Below are 14,671 nucleotides of genomic sequence, written 5' to 3'. Positions count from 1 at the left end.
TGAGGCAGAGGGAACAAGGAAAAAGGATTTGTGTCTTGCCCTGTATTGAATATGAATATTAGGCATGCATGTAAAACAGTGAAAGGGGTTTTCTTTGTGAGGACTGTGTTTCCTTTTAATTTTAGGGCTTGTTTCCCTACATGAGAGGCTGTGAATACCCTTCTAAGATTCAAGTTGCTCTAATCAGTAGATGCAACCTTAGTTCAAGACTGTGTATGAGGAGATTTACCACATTTCTTTCTCACAGCTGGGGCCACAGGCCTGCTGGTGAGGGTTCTGCACTGTCCAAGGACAACATAAATTATGCCATTAAAGTGGGGTACCCACAAACCTAAGGTGACGCAAAGGAGGACTGAATACAGGACATATGGGTAAGACAGCCTGGAGAGGGACGATAATTTGTCGCCGTCCTCCGGGGTCTCTGCCTCTCTGTTGCGCACAAGGTCCCACCGGCTGTAGTAACCGGTTGGGAAGGGCTGGATTCCCAGGACTCTGCGGGCACCTCACAATGTCACCGCAGCCAGGAATCCAGTTTTCAGGATTCCCTTGTCTGCCTTTCGCTTAAGGCGACCAGCTGCTGCTTCTCTATCCCCGAGGCCGGGAGAAGTCGGCTCTGGGGCACCCGGAGAAGCGCCTCGAGGGATGATCTGTCCCTTCCCGGCCGCTACCTGGCACCGTTATTCCCACCACCTGGACGGGTAGGCACTGTCCCGGGGCGTCCCCCTGTCTCTCCATGGGGAACAGTCCAGGAGACTCGCCCGGCGTCCCAGGGACGCACCACGCGCCCTTGGGTCCCTCCCCCTCCCTCATCCCCCCGCAGCCCGGCGACCCACGTGCAGCTCGGCCCCGGCCGGCGCCGCACCTCGGGGCCGGCGTGTCTCCCGGCGCTTTCTGGGCGCAGCCCCGCGACGCGGACCGGCGGGGGGCGGCCTCCGCGGGGCGGCAGCGGGAGCGGGGGCGCCCCGGAGTGCAGGCGCGGGGACGCGGCGGCCCGCCGGCACACAAAGGAGGCGGCGGGAAGGCGGGGCGGGGCGGGCCGGGGGCGGGGGCGGCAGGAAGGGGCGGGGGCCGCTCGGGCGGCGATAAAGCCCCCGCCGCCGCGACCGGCCCGCTCGCGCTGTGGGGCTGCGGGACTGCTCCGGCTGCTTAGCGTCTGCTGGCGCGGCCGCTCCTTCCCTCGCTGCCCCTCCTGGCCGCCGCCGCCGCCACCGCCGCCGCTCTCTCTCCTCCGACTCCCCCGCCCCGCCGATACCCGACTCCGGCTCGGGCCGCGCCGCCCTCCGCGGCCGCCGCCTGGGGATCCCGAGCGAGGGGCGGTGAGTACGGGCTGCGCGCCCCGCGGCCGATCCCGGGCGCCCGGGGCGGGAGGTGAGCGGCCGGCGCTGCCCGCCGCGCGGGGGACGGTCCCGGGGCTCCGTGCGCCGCCGGCTCCGCGCCGCGACCTTGCGCCCGGCCGGGAGGCTGCGGGGCGAGCGGGCCCCGGGGCGCCGGCGTCGAGGCGGAGGAACTTTCTCAGCCTCCCCCAGCAGGGCTGCCTCGGCCGAGAATGGGTGCGCGCCCGGCTCCGGTGCCCGGCCCGCGGGGAGCCCGAGCAGGACCCGGGCGGGGCGCAGAGGGGCCGCGCCGGCGGTGGCATCCAGGTGTGCCCGCGGCCGGGAGTCCTGGGCCGGCGCGGCTGCTGCTGGTCCCTCCTAGCGGGCCCCCGTGACCCTGAACCTGGGGTACCCAGGTACTCGAGGGCATCCCCCCCACCCCGTACTTTGCGTGTGCGCCGCCTGTTAGGGAAAGACACACGGACTCCTACTTGTTACCGCTGCCTGAGCAGGGTGGGGTAACCAGTGGTTTGGGGGGAAAGCCTTTAAATCAGGGGCTTCTGGCAACCAGTTTAACAACCCCGTGGAGCAAATATTTGCTATTTTCATCGTCTGTAGAAATGGGAATTGCAGTGCCAATTAGTGCCCACAGGTAAGGTGAAAGTAGTAAGAAATTCTGGGCGGAATTAGGTGTTTAATTTGCCTGCAAACTGAGCGGAGAGGGAAGGCTTGTATTACATAAGACAGCACTCCACCTTCAGGTATTATGGAAGATGCTGTTGAAGGTTTTAGGTTTTAATGAACGAAAAATCTTTGTGAGTGTCTCTCTTGAGAAATCTCATGTGCTGCTGTGTCTTGCTTTGACTACTTCGCAGGGAACGTTTTTTTATATTTAGCATCAACATAAAAAGGTGTTTGAAGGTTTGACTTCCTCTTTCAAGCCAGGAAGCAGTTTACTCCTCTAAACTGCTCAGGAACAATTTACGTGATAATTTTATACTTTGGAGATTTTACATGGAAAGTTGAACACAGATAACTGGGGAAAAATGTAAGCATTGCTAATTTGTATATCTAAAGCACGCTTCAAAAATGGAAGGTACTTTCAATGCTATCTGCATATCTGTCAGTAATTGTGTGTGCCGTTTGCAGTATTTCAGCAAAAATTTTCTTCAGCTATGCAAATGAAGGTGTTAGCCTACATAAGTTTCTTTCAAACCCAGGTTTGGAATCTTTCTTAAAATAATGTTCAACAATATTGTACAATACAGGGCAATTACTGAAGGTCATCAAGGTGTCATCTATCTTTTATTCTTTAAAAAAATGAATCTCTGCAGAAAATTTCTGCCCCCCATGAACTTCACATATTAGTGTAATTTTAAAAGGACAGAAATGACTCAATCTCCAAAGGGCAGTAATTTTCAGTTCCACACATGAGTGATTAAATACTCACCAGAGATTGTTTGAGGTGGCAGAGCTGGAAATGAGGTAGTGACCTAGCCAGGTCCCAGCTACATCTCCATGTGGCATCCTCTGCCAGCTGGTCCCTCTCCCACAGCGTGGGGGACTTTGGCTCCTGGGCTCTCTCTCCTTCTCTAGTCCCACAGTCCATGTGGGATTAGATGCTCTGGATTCCCGCTTCCGTGACCATCTGAAATCCAGTGATCTCCATCTACTCTCGCTGCTGAGTCGTCTACATCCAGGTCGTGTCCTCACCCAGAGATGCTCAACTTCTGAAATCAGGAACTTCATCTAAGAGTCTCTGCACCACAGGCTCCTTCCTTCCAGGTTGCAGACTGGTTCTCCCACGGCGAATCTTCAGCCTAAGAGATCTCTTCCCTTCCCTCCTTCCAGTCTAGCAGATAACTTCATGGCCCACTCTCCTGAGAAAGTAGGGGTCACTGGGCTGAAGTCTCACCATGTCCTACCCTATTTCCTTCCTCCAGACTTTTCCAGATCTACCCACATCCAAGAAATCTGCTTAAGTATCTACTGTGTCTAGGTACTTCGCTAAGCCCTGATGTATGGTAAATACAGCTGGTCCCTGCTCTTTTAGAACTGTCATTCTTGTGGGAGCAAACAGACCAAAAGCAAACAGAAGTATGTCATGATAAAATACATGATTTTAAAAATGCATAGAAGAAATACTGAGTCGGAGTGGGGAATTTAGGGGAAGTTAGAGAGAAGGCCTCCCTGCGGCAGTGCCTCATGCCTCCCGATGAACTCTTTTCTTTTTTAATAGTATTTTTAAAAGGCCATAACCTCCCTTGTCCGTGCGTCCACATCTCGAGCGACCGTATCTTCTGAAATGAGTTAACACTTCCCCAGGCTCCCCTGTCTTCTCGTCTCTCTGCAAGCTGGCCAAGAGCTCCCCAAAGTAGGAGAAGACCCCGCAATTCCTGAAGGATGTACTCAAGATGTCTCTGCAGCATTGGATGTGGACCTCCCCTCTTTTTCTGACTGATGCTCTTTTCCTTTCCTGGTGGCCCTCTCCTCCTGGTTTTCCTTCTGCCTCCCTGGCATCCCTGCTTCCTCCTGGAGCAACTTGGGGCTCTGTTCTTACCCCTCTTCAGCTCTGCGTGAAGTGTTCGGGTGAACCACATTCCCACCGCTTGCACCCTCATCAGTATCAAGTGAGCCCCAGTTTGGGGTCTCCAGCTGGTTACCTGTAGTCTAGTGGGCTAACCTATGCTCTTTAGGCAGAAAACCCTACAAGAAATCTAAAATTGATTTTAGTTCTTACTGTCCACACCGTCCCCGCTTCATCCTTAGCCAAAATTTGTCCCTCTTTTTTTTTCAGCTGTGGCTCCACCACTCACCAAGGTGCTAAAGTGACATCAGGCCCCGCCAGCACTTCCCACACTCAGACAATCACCAAATCACATTGCTTCTCTGGGCTGTGGAACCCCAAAGAGCTCCGCTCCAAGCACGCTGGCCCTGCCTCACTTTGGAGCCTAGAAGTGGCAAAATTGTGGCCAGCATGCCATCTCCAGCTGGCACGTGTGTTGTTGGCTTAAATCGAATTAATATTTAGAAATGTGAAGCTGTCACTTGGATTTATAGCTTCTCTTAAAACCCAGGAGGCCTGGGTCCCCATGGGGCAGCGCTTGGCTGGCACGGAGCTCCAGTGCCCAGCTACACCAGAAGTGGCTTGCTTCCCAGGCCCGCTTGGACCTGTTGTCCTCAATTACAGTGGCTTCCTGGCTCCCACAGGCTTCTGAGCTAGTGACCATAGGCGGGGAGGCCCTCGGCAGCCCGGGGGTCCCTGGTGACCTGCTGCACCGTCTCCCACCTGGCCTCTCCCACTAGTTTAGCCCCTCTTTCAAAACATCTTCCACGTTGCTTCTGGGGCTACTTACCTCAGGCCTCTTGAATCCGAATCCACTCATGTCTCTCCTGATAAAAACTCAGTACCTCCCTCTTGCCTCGGGGACAAACCCAGACCCTGAAGGAGTAGCTACGTGATGTCACAGGTTAGGTGTCTCAGATGGAAAGGTGAGCTCTCTCTCTTGACTTTCTAAGGTGTTGTACCTGAGTTTCTCAAAATGCTTGTGAACCTCTCTACAGAGAGTAGCTGATCCATGATTGTAAGGTGGTCTCACCTGTGTTGAGATGCAGCCTCTGCTGCTTATAAACCATTTCCACAGACCTCCCCACCTTCCCACTTCCTCAGAGCCACTCTGGGAGGAGATGGGGCCCGGTGGATTCCACGTCCAGACCGCAGCAGGGACACTATAAACATGGAGGCACAGGCTGTCCCAGGAGACTTCAGCCCTTGGAACATGGTGGCCCCATTTAACTCTGGGGCCCAGAGTCACACAGTGTGTTCCCAAGGTCATTCAGCTGCCTTTGGACAGTCCTGTCCCAGAACTCAGCACTCAGCCAGGGACCTTCCCACGGTGCTCTCTTCTCTTCCCCAGCGACTCCCCAGGCTGCTGGCCATTTGTAATGACCCAATGAAATCTAAGCTTTCTTCATCCCGTTCCCACCTCCCTTCCTCGTACCCTTCCCCAGACTTCATTTTCTTGCAGAACCGAACTCCCCGCAGACTCCTCACACTATGGTGCTGCCCTGGCCTCCTTGCCTCCAATCCTGTTGGACCTCTGCTTAGAATTCTCTTTCTCCATCTTCTGCATTCATTGCCTGGCCAACTTCCCCCCTTTCAAGACTCACGTCTAGGATCGCCTGCTCCAAAAAGTCTTTCCTGCAAATCAGTGCCCCTAATCCTCTATGGCACACATATGGCATGTGCACACACATGTACACTTTCCCCAGCGATGCTTCTCTGCTGGCAGTTACTGTGTCAGAGCAACACGCCCTACCCACCAGATTCTCAAGTGCCATGAAGTCATGCCTGTGTTCTGATTTTATTTGCACTAGCGGTGCTGCATGACCCAAAGGCATCTAATGCATGTCTGAGCTAAACCAGATTCATATTTTTCATGAGTCTGCTGCACACTTTATGAAAGAGTGCTTGTCTTGTGGGCTTAAAGGGAAGCCCTTTCCCCAGACCTCTACTTCGGTGCTGATACTTCTGCATTTAATATATATTTTCATGTTAAAAAAAAAAAATCTTCGATCAACCATGTCTTCTGAGATGGGATATTACTTAGAAAAAAGCAGAAGTCTCATTCAGCAGTGTTCCTGTGCCTGTGTTCACTTCAGTTACCCTCATTTGAACCCTTTTTTGGCTACATTCTGTCTTCCTTGAAGTCCACTGGCTGTACTCTGTAGTCCACAGTTTGTTCAAGGTAGGGGAATGCTTTCTGGTTTATTTCCATTAAGCTTCCCAATGATGGCTTTGCAAGCCCTCTTGCTGACCCCCCTTTTTTTTTTTTTGCCAGAGTAGTTTTTTGGCTAATGTCTTAAGCTAAGTTTGGTGGAAAGAACTCTGGGTTGGGAGGCGGGCTGGGCTGTGCCACAAATAGTTTATGTAGTTAACCACCTAGAACTTAATTTCTTTGTCTATCCAATTAGTGTGTTGAAATAGTGATCTCAAAGATGTCTTATTAAAAAAAAATTAGTTTCTTGGCTTATTTTCCTTTCTGATTTAGCTTTCTCATAAAAATCAGGTCTAGATGAATTTTTTTCTTAAATGTCTGTATTTGTCTATATGAAACCTTTCCTCTCTTTTTCTCTCTCTTTTGAACCTGGAAATCATTCAGCTTGGCTCTTTAGAACACAGAAATAGCATTGAGGCCCAACATGAAGATGTAGTTTGTACTCCCACTTGGAGGCATTTATAAAAATGTTAAATTAATTGGGTCCTATATACTTGGATCTTCTTTGTGAACCACTGTCTCCACCTATAAATGTGCCCATCTTCTCTTTCCAAAACCATCTTTCTTCATGAGTAGATTGCATGCCTGATCTGAAAATCAATATTGGGTTTTTAAAAAATGCCCTTAAGTGTGGAATGGAATCAAATGCAGTAAAATACATCTTTAGGCTATTTCTTACCTGTAAGTTCACAATTTGTCTAAGAACACTGAAAGATTTTAGGACAATTATTTCTCTTTTGAGAAATGCTACCTTTCACCGAACTGGCCAAGTCTATTTACACAGTTAAGTGATTCTCTCCTCTTATTCTGCTGTTAAATTTCTAGGTCTGAATGTAAGCCCAGTCCAGAGAAGTTGGCATTCCTTCTGCGACTCTTTTTGTGCATGGTGATGGCCACTAAGCCTAAGCAATCCTCTATTTGTAATTCCATTCATGCATTTTGACAGACATTACATCTCCTGTTTTTTTAAGGTGAGGGAAGGTAATTAAGTTTGTTTGTTTGTTTGTTTGTTTGTTTGTTTATTTATTTATTTATTTATTTATTTCAGTGGAGGTACTGGGGATTGAACCCAGGACCTCATGCATGCTGAGCAGGCACCCTATCACTGAGCTATACCCTCCCCTCCTCATCTCCTATTTCATCCTTGAATTCCTTCAAAGGTCCGGGTGAATGCCCCAATTCAAGATCAGATCAGGAACACCCCCCACGCCTGCCTGTCAATCTGACCGTAGACTTTGCCCTCTGCCTGAGAAGATAATTGGAGAATTGGAATCCACTGTGCCTTTCTATTTTTAACAGTTAATTCTTGGGAGAAAGACAATGTGGAGGAGTTTTAATGGAAAATGGAAAAAAAAAATCCTATGAAGAGGCAGAAAGGATTTCTTATAGTGACTGCAAATCTTGGTAAATGTACTGTTTTGTTTTTATAATGCCATCCCCCACCTCGAAGCAGCAAGAAATCTGGTAACCTGGGGAATTTCTCTCAAGAGCATACTGAGAATAGCATCAGTGCTTTCTTCTCACCGCCTCCCCACATCCCCCCGCCATTTAGTCCCAACTAGTACAGCTATAGAAAAAATAACTGCTTGGTTTTGGCCTAACTTTTTATGGACTAAATCTCGAAAGTGTATGTGGGTATGTGAAGGAGTTTAACACCAAATAAGCTCACTCGAAAATGAACAAGGTGACTACAGATAAAAATAGATCTTTGTTTCTTTCTGTTTTTTTTTTTTTTTTTAAGAAAATGCTGTATAGATAACGGCAGTGTTTGCATTCTTTTTTTTTTTAACTAAGGAATTCACTTAGGAAGAAAATATTTTTATTGAGGATTTGGTCACTGATTGGATTATATGGGTATTAACAACTGTCTTATCTTTTGGTTACAAGCGCAGGAACATGAATGAATATAACTGAGGTAAAAACTTGGAGAGCATGGGGGAACTGTCGGCTTATGTTGCCAAGCCCAAGCCATGAGGTGCTCTGGCCCTGGAGGTGGCTGGAACCAGAAACTCAGGGCCTTGGGGCTCTCTTCTCTTGCCTCTGTGTCTCTTGTCTCTGCTTCTCTCTGCAGATCCTTTTGAATCTGTCAGGTACCGTGACTGCAGGTAGCTTCAGACTTTCCTGCAGCCTCTAGATCAAAGGGGGAATATAGGCTTCTTGCAGGTTCCAGCTGGAAAAGAATCCTAGTGAGGCACTCTGATTGGCTCAGGTTGGGTCATGTGGCTTTCCCTGGGCCAATGGCCTTGGTCAGGGGAATGGGATGCTGTGATTGGCCAGAGTCAGAGTCACGTGTTCAAGCCTGCGACTAGGCGAGGAGGGAGTACTGAGGAGGGGTGTGCTGGACAGGCCAGCCACACCAACTGCTGTTAGTATTTGTTTTCAGGTGACAGAGGTCTTGTGTTGCTTCCTCCAGCCTCATGCCTGCCTGTAGGACAGATACAGGGATCATTCCCATTCGGCCAGTTGTGGAGAGTGTGGGGCAGCCCAAGTGTCCGTGGTTATACATACAGCCTGTGTGTGTCAGTGTCAGAGCCCAAACCCAGGTCTGTAAACGTGAGCACTGTGGGCTAATACCTGCCGTGAACCTTCAAAGATTTATGACTCATCAATATTTATAACATCTCGAAAAGAAAATTCCTGTGAAACAACACGCCTGCTTTCAAATGACTCCTTTCTTCTCACTTTGCTGTATGATCTCCTTCCATTAGACAACCCAAAACACAGAGATGGAAAGAGACTAATACTTTTGTGTTATGATTGAAGTAAGGTTTTTATGCTTTTTGGCCCCTGGGCCCAGTGGTTGCCTAGACACTTGTTTTTTTCTGGGACTCAAACTCTAAAATTAGCACTGACCTTTAGATTGACAAGGTAGAGTGCATATGCCCAGAGTCCAAGAGAGTAACTTAGGCTGAGCTGGGTAAAACTCAACCAGAGAACGCGTGTGACATGATTTTTTTAAGATGCCTAATTGAACACCAGAAATGTGCGGAGACTTAGAATACTGAGATTTAACTTTTTTTTTTTATATAGTTTTTATGGTTTTTTTATATTTAACTTTGTTTCAAAATTTGTCACATCTAAATGATAGATGTTCTGCTCCTCCCCCCTCCCCCTTTAGTATAGGTAGTAATTAAGAGTGTGGAGGATATGGCCACCAACTGCTTTGGTCTGAATCTAGATTATACCAGTTACCAGCTGGAGTCCAGGCAGCCATAGCCAATTTACTGAACTTCTCCAAGCCTCAGTCTTTTCATCTGTGAGTTGGGCATGCAGGTAACCACATCTTATGTTTTTGTGAGGATGAAGTGGAGAGTATACATTAGGTGCTGAGCACAGGGGCTAGTGGAGCTGACTTCCAGGGTGCAAGGTGGCGGTGGGGTTCTGTCGGTCACAGTAGTCCCGGCGAGCATTTAACTCCTCTGGGGCTTGCATTTGCATCATGTCTGTCACCTGGTGAATGAGTGACTTGCTGTATGTGTTGGCAGACTTAGTCTCCAGACCCCTTTCCTGTAAAACTCCCAGTGGGCAGTACCTCCAGTGATCAGCTGGTCATCTGTCCTTTCCAGGGCCTTCCAGCTCTTCTAGTACTGGCGGTGGAGCAAAGGATGGCTGATGTGCGGAGCAAACTCCCTTTTCCTCCATGTGCACGAGGAAATGTAAACAGCTGTGTTACCAGAAGGTCTTTCTAGGGGCGCAGTGCAGGCTCGCCCTGTCAGGCTGGGTTTTTCTTTTCTCCTGTATGTTGGCTGTGAAGAATGAATAAATGTCTGTGCCGTAAGAAAAATAACCTTATTTGGTTTAATATTTAGATCTTTGCAAGTGTAGCATCATGAGTCTTTTTTTTTTTGTTCTCGTTTTTTCTGGCTGTGAAAAAGTCATTTTGCTGTATCCAGTGATGTCTGCAGACCCAGAAATAACCATTTTAAACACATGCTGAATGTATTTAAAACATGTGGTCATTTAATTGTGATTTGATTCCTTCAACATACAGAAGAGAATTGTTGGATTAACCTCTGCAAACATTCCCAGGTAGGAAATGTATTTTCTGCTTCCATTAATCTGTTTTTTCAGGATTTTACTGGCAAATAGCTATTTGGGATTTTACACAGCACTCAGTGTATGCCCACACCTGAATCGTTGCTTGGACAATGGGATGAGAGATGTCAGGGAGATTCTATGTGATGACTTAATTTTAAAGAGAGTTTTCTTTCTGAAAGTGTGGATTTTCTCTTTGAAATTAATTTACTGATAGACTCATATCGTCTCTTGCCAAACCTGTGTTCATTTCCTAATGACATGTTAATTAAAATAGCAACTTGGAGGATGGCCAGAGGTGCCGCAGTCTTCACGGTGAGCCTGTTCTTGTGCGGCAGGGTGGTAAGTCATGAATATCAAAGTGCTAATCATACTAATGTGAATTAATTCAGCAATTACTGAAAAGAGAGTTGTTCTCATGCATGCATATCACTTATTAGTCTAGAATTTCTTTGAGTTGGCTAAGTATATGTTTTTAACACGTACAGCTTTGCTTTTCTCTCGCTCTCTACCTCATACTCTGGTTATGTGTGTGTCTTTTCCTCCCCCTTAGGAAACCTCAAGGATTTTGTGGTCTCTTACTCTCTGGGCCCTTCCACAGCGCCTGATACAGAAGAGCCCAAAAGATCCTTGAAAGGGGAGAATGAAGGGAAGGACCATTGGCTCATCTGTGTGTTGAGTGCTGTTAGGTGCATATTTTACGTGACCTTGTTGAATCCGAACAGGCCTTCTCAGGTAGAATTTAGTCCAGGTTTACAAGTGAGAACACTGAGATTCAGGCTTGTGGGGCCCCCTTCTGAGATTCCCACCCACCCGACACCCACTCCGGGTCTCTATGTCTTGCACTGGAGGTTTTTTGATTCTGAATGACTGAGGCTGGACAGTGGTTGCGGAGCAACAATGCGGGGAAGCCCAGACTACCACCAGACAGAGGACCAGTCTGGGAGTCAGACGAAGCTGGGTTTAAACACCTGTTCTGCATGTAGTAGTTTTGTGTCTGCAAAATACTCACCCCGACCCCCACTCCGAGCCCCATGCTCCATTTCCAAAGCCAGAGAACGGAGAGGATGGGAATGCAGCTTTTCCGCAGACCGAATACCGCCCCCCTTTTGCTGACGGGGAGATAGGAAGTCCGGTGACTTAGGTCGCTTGGCAAGCCCAGGGGCATTCTGTGGACCAGGAACTCAGAGGCTTCGGGAGGTCAGGAGCGTGGGCGAGTAATGGACCATCTCCAGATCTCAGTTTCCCCCAGGTGAGATGAGGGCTGTGAAGCCTGCTCTCCAGGAGTTCAAAAGCCCCAGCCACAGTGCTGATAAAGCCCTTCACACACAGGACTTTCTTAATGTCAGTCACCAGGTCAGGGCTGTGGCAGGCTGAGAACTCACGTCTCCGTCCCTGTCACTTGTCACCTCTCCAGACGCAAGTCTGGGTACAGTTTGGTGACAGCCGTCACCTGTCACCCACCCCTGAGTAGCCCCCAGGACACCCTGGTGACCTGGGGGCTGTTACCACCCATTCCACTGGCAGGTGAATGTCTCCTTTTATCTCTGTTATTCACGCCTCTGTTCTTAAAGAGGATTATCCCCAGAGAGAAAAGGGGTTCCCAGCACTTCCTCTTGATGGCTCTGCTCCACATGGGACTTCAGAGGAGCAGGAGGTGCAGCCCTGTTGTATTTGGGTGGCATTCAGTTAAAGAGCTATTTTTTGACCACTTACTCTATAACAGGTGTTCTGAGGGACCCTGGCATCAGTCACTACTACCTGTAGTGTGTGTGTGTGTAGAGGTAAGTCTGTGCACAGTGCGAAGCGTTGGCTTATAGCTGAGAGGCCCCAGAGTCCAGACAGCCCTCAAAGATAATGCAATCCTTTTTTTTTTTGCATGCTACTCTCCGTGAAAAAAAAAAAAAAAACTGTACAATTGCTATTTACCAATTGGTATCAATAACAGTAAGAGTCGGCCATTTGGTCTTGCCCATGTTCTCTACAGCTAAATGCATGGGGGAGAGCTCAGATCCCTTAAAAAAGATGACAGTTTTAACGGACAGCTTTGGAAAGTGTGAAACATTACTCGCATGTGACTTTTACTTTCATTAAATACTCATGACTTTGTAGGCACTGGAGTGTCCAAACTGCAGTAAGGGCCACCCTCTTTGGGTCAGGGCTGCACCCTGCAGGGGTGCCCAGCAAAGCCTTAATGAATCATTGAAAGGCACTATGTAGAATTTTCTCTGAAAAAGAGAGCGTCCTAGTTTAAAAACTGTGTGTGTATGAATATGAGGTAAAAAATTCTTCCAAAATTGCCCCTCAGAGAAAGAAGGAGTTGCTCTGCAGGAGGGTTCTTACAAAATTTTCCATTTTACAAAGATCCTGATATGTTTGGTGGTCAGAGTTCACCGAAAGCACTGGATGGATGAGACGTGTGAGTGACTGGTTGAGGACAGCTAGGGAAGGCCCATTGGCCTGAAATCCCCTTTATCAGTACTTATTATGTGTGCTTATAGAGGCTGCACGATGAAAAGGGATTTTTAAAAAGGGCAGACAAATCGAATATAGACTTATTCCTGAGGTCACGACTTCACAATTGCCAGATGTTGTGTGTTGTATTAGTTTAGGTCCTGCTAATTGCTGTAACAAATAAACCCAAACATGTACCATGGCTCAAACACGATGGAAGGCTATCTTCCACTTGCATAAAGCCCAACATGGGTGTGTCGCTTTCCAACCTGGTGATTCAGTGACCCAGCCTCTTTTCTATCACGTGGCTCCAATTTATTTAATAGGCAGGTCCCAAGGGCACAGTGCTTGTCAGCTTCAAGCTGGTGAAAGCAGAAAGGTCATGGCGGATTGCACATGGCAGGTTTGATGGGCCGGGCCTGAGAGTGGCATCCATCACTTCTGTTCCTGTTTTCACTGACTGCATTTCAGTCTTCTGGCCACTCCCACCTACAGCACAGGCTACAGCCCTGTGTTCAGGAAGAAGAGGAAATGGGTTTGCTGAGAAGGTAGCTACTCTGTCAAATGAAATTTTATCAAGACCATGAAGGGTCACTGTAAAAAGTAACTCAGTCAGTGGCATGCTGTGGGCACCACGGGAGCTATATTTACCTATGAGGACCACTGTCCTAATGCTCTGTGAAGGGCTTCTTATGGCTTAGGATGGATTGTTCAGTGACAGCATCACACATAGATTCGAAAAGTGCTGTATCACAGGCAGCTTGGAAGAAATGTAGACGATGTGCTCAGGAAAATGGCTAGACAACAAGTGATGACAGGCATGTAGACGATGTCTGGGAAAACTCTGAATTAAATTGCTTCACGGAAGGTGGAAATGGAAAGAAAGGTTCTGTTTCTAAATCACCGCGTGTGTGATTTCACATATTAGTCCTAAAGTTTACTTGGTCTTGTCGACCAAAATTTGGGGGGGTGGGGGAGGAGGTGTTAGGAAAAGAGGGCTGTCGTATTTGGGAGATGCTACACGTTCAAGCACACGTGGGACTTAGAACGTGAAAAGCAAAGGCTTTCCTGCTGGAAGAAGGGGCGCCTCTGACAGCCTGGGGGAGGGTCGTCAGATGTGCTGGAAGCACCGTCCTGCTCTGGGAGCAAGAGAGCGAAGCTGGAAAACTGGATCAACCCCAGTCTGGGCCGCGGCGGGGGTGAGAAAGGACCCTGAGGGGTCTGACAAGGGACAGGCTGGTGGCAGGAGCATCTCTGCCCTGTCTCTGGGAGAAGCCTCTGGCAACAACATCTGGCGTGCGCATGTGGGCACAGCCGTGTGCTCTCTCGCCTCTTTCTTGCCGTGTGACGTGCGCACATGACTCAACCGCTCTGCACGTGTCCCGAAGGGCTCATGTGAGGTTCAGGAAGACGATGCGTTCGCAGGGCCGTGCACACAGTGAGAGCTTTATCAGTGCCCTCCCGCCTCCTGTGCGGCTCCTCGCCGGCTCCAGCTGGCGAACCAGTGCCTCTGTAACTGGCTCTGAAACTGGGGAGATGGTGTCCCCTGTAACATGTGACTTCATGACAAAAGGAAGCTCAGCCTCCTCCAGCCCTGAAGATTCCTCAGCGCAGTGTCTCATAGCACAGAGTGGACAGTGGTGGGTAGAACTCCATTAAGGCATTGATTTTTTTTTTTAATTAAAAAAAATTTTTTTGGAGGATGAGAAATAATTAGGTTTATTTACTTTTTCTTACTGGCGCTACTGCGGATTGAACCCAGGACCTCATGCGTGCCAGGCACACACTCTACCACTGAGCTACACTCCCCTCCTCTTAAGTCACTGATTTAACTCCAGGAATCCTTGTTCTACCTTAGCTTTGGATGTGGGGAGGTGTAAAGGCTGGTCCTAGGAGTGAGAGTTCTGTGTGTGGCCAAAAAGAGTTGTCACATCACTTCTCAGGACGGAGTCACATGTGTGTACCGTCTGAGGTGCAGGATGGGGGAGGGAGGTTGTCACTGATTTTTTAGATGCGGAAGCTGAGTCACGGAGCAGGTGTGGGGTTGGCCCCCTGCAGGCAGGCCTAGGCCATCCTATCCCACAGTCCTGT

General features: G+C 48.9%; 1 protein-coding gene across 2 annotated transcripts in view; it reads left to right on the top strand.

The window, feature by feature from the left end:
* The first annotated feature begins 1,116 nt into the window (after window positions 1-1,116).
* The window catches only part of SERPINE2 (serpin family E member 2), a 52,757-nt gene continuing 39,202 nt past the window's right edge, over window positions 1,117-14,671 (top strand). The window contains exon 1 of one of the 2 annotated variants that reach the window (XM_031452269.2): window positions 1,117-1,316. The gene's annotated coding sequence lies outside the window, so the exon portion shown is untranslated. Of the gene's footprint in view, window positions 1,317-6,945; window positions 7,063-14,671 lie in introns of those variants that run through there. The other variant, XM_064485208.1, reaches the window with a different exon arrangement.

This window comes from Camelus dromedarius, chromosome 4, assembly GCF_036321535.1.
Source record: "Camelus dromedarius isolate mCamDro1 chromosome 4, mCamDro1.pat, whole genome shotgun sequence".
Lineage (NCBI taxonomy): Eukaryota > Metazoa > Chordata > Mammalia > Artiodactyla > Camelidae > Camelus > Camelus dromedarius.
This window is presented reverse-complemented; position numbering and strand designations above follow the sequence as displayed.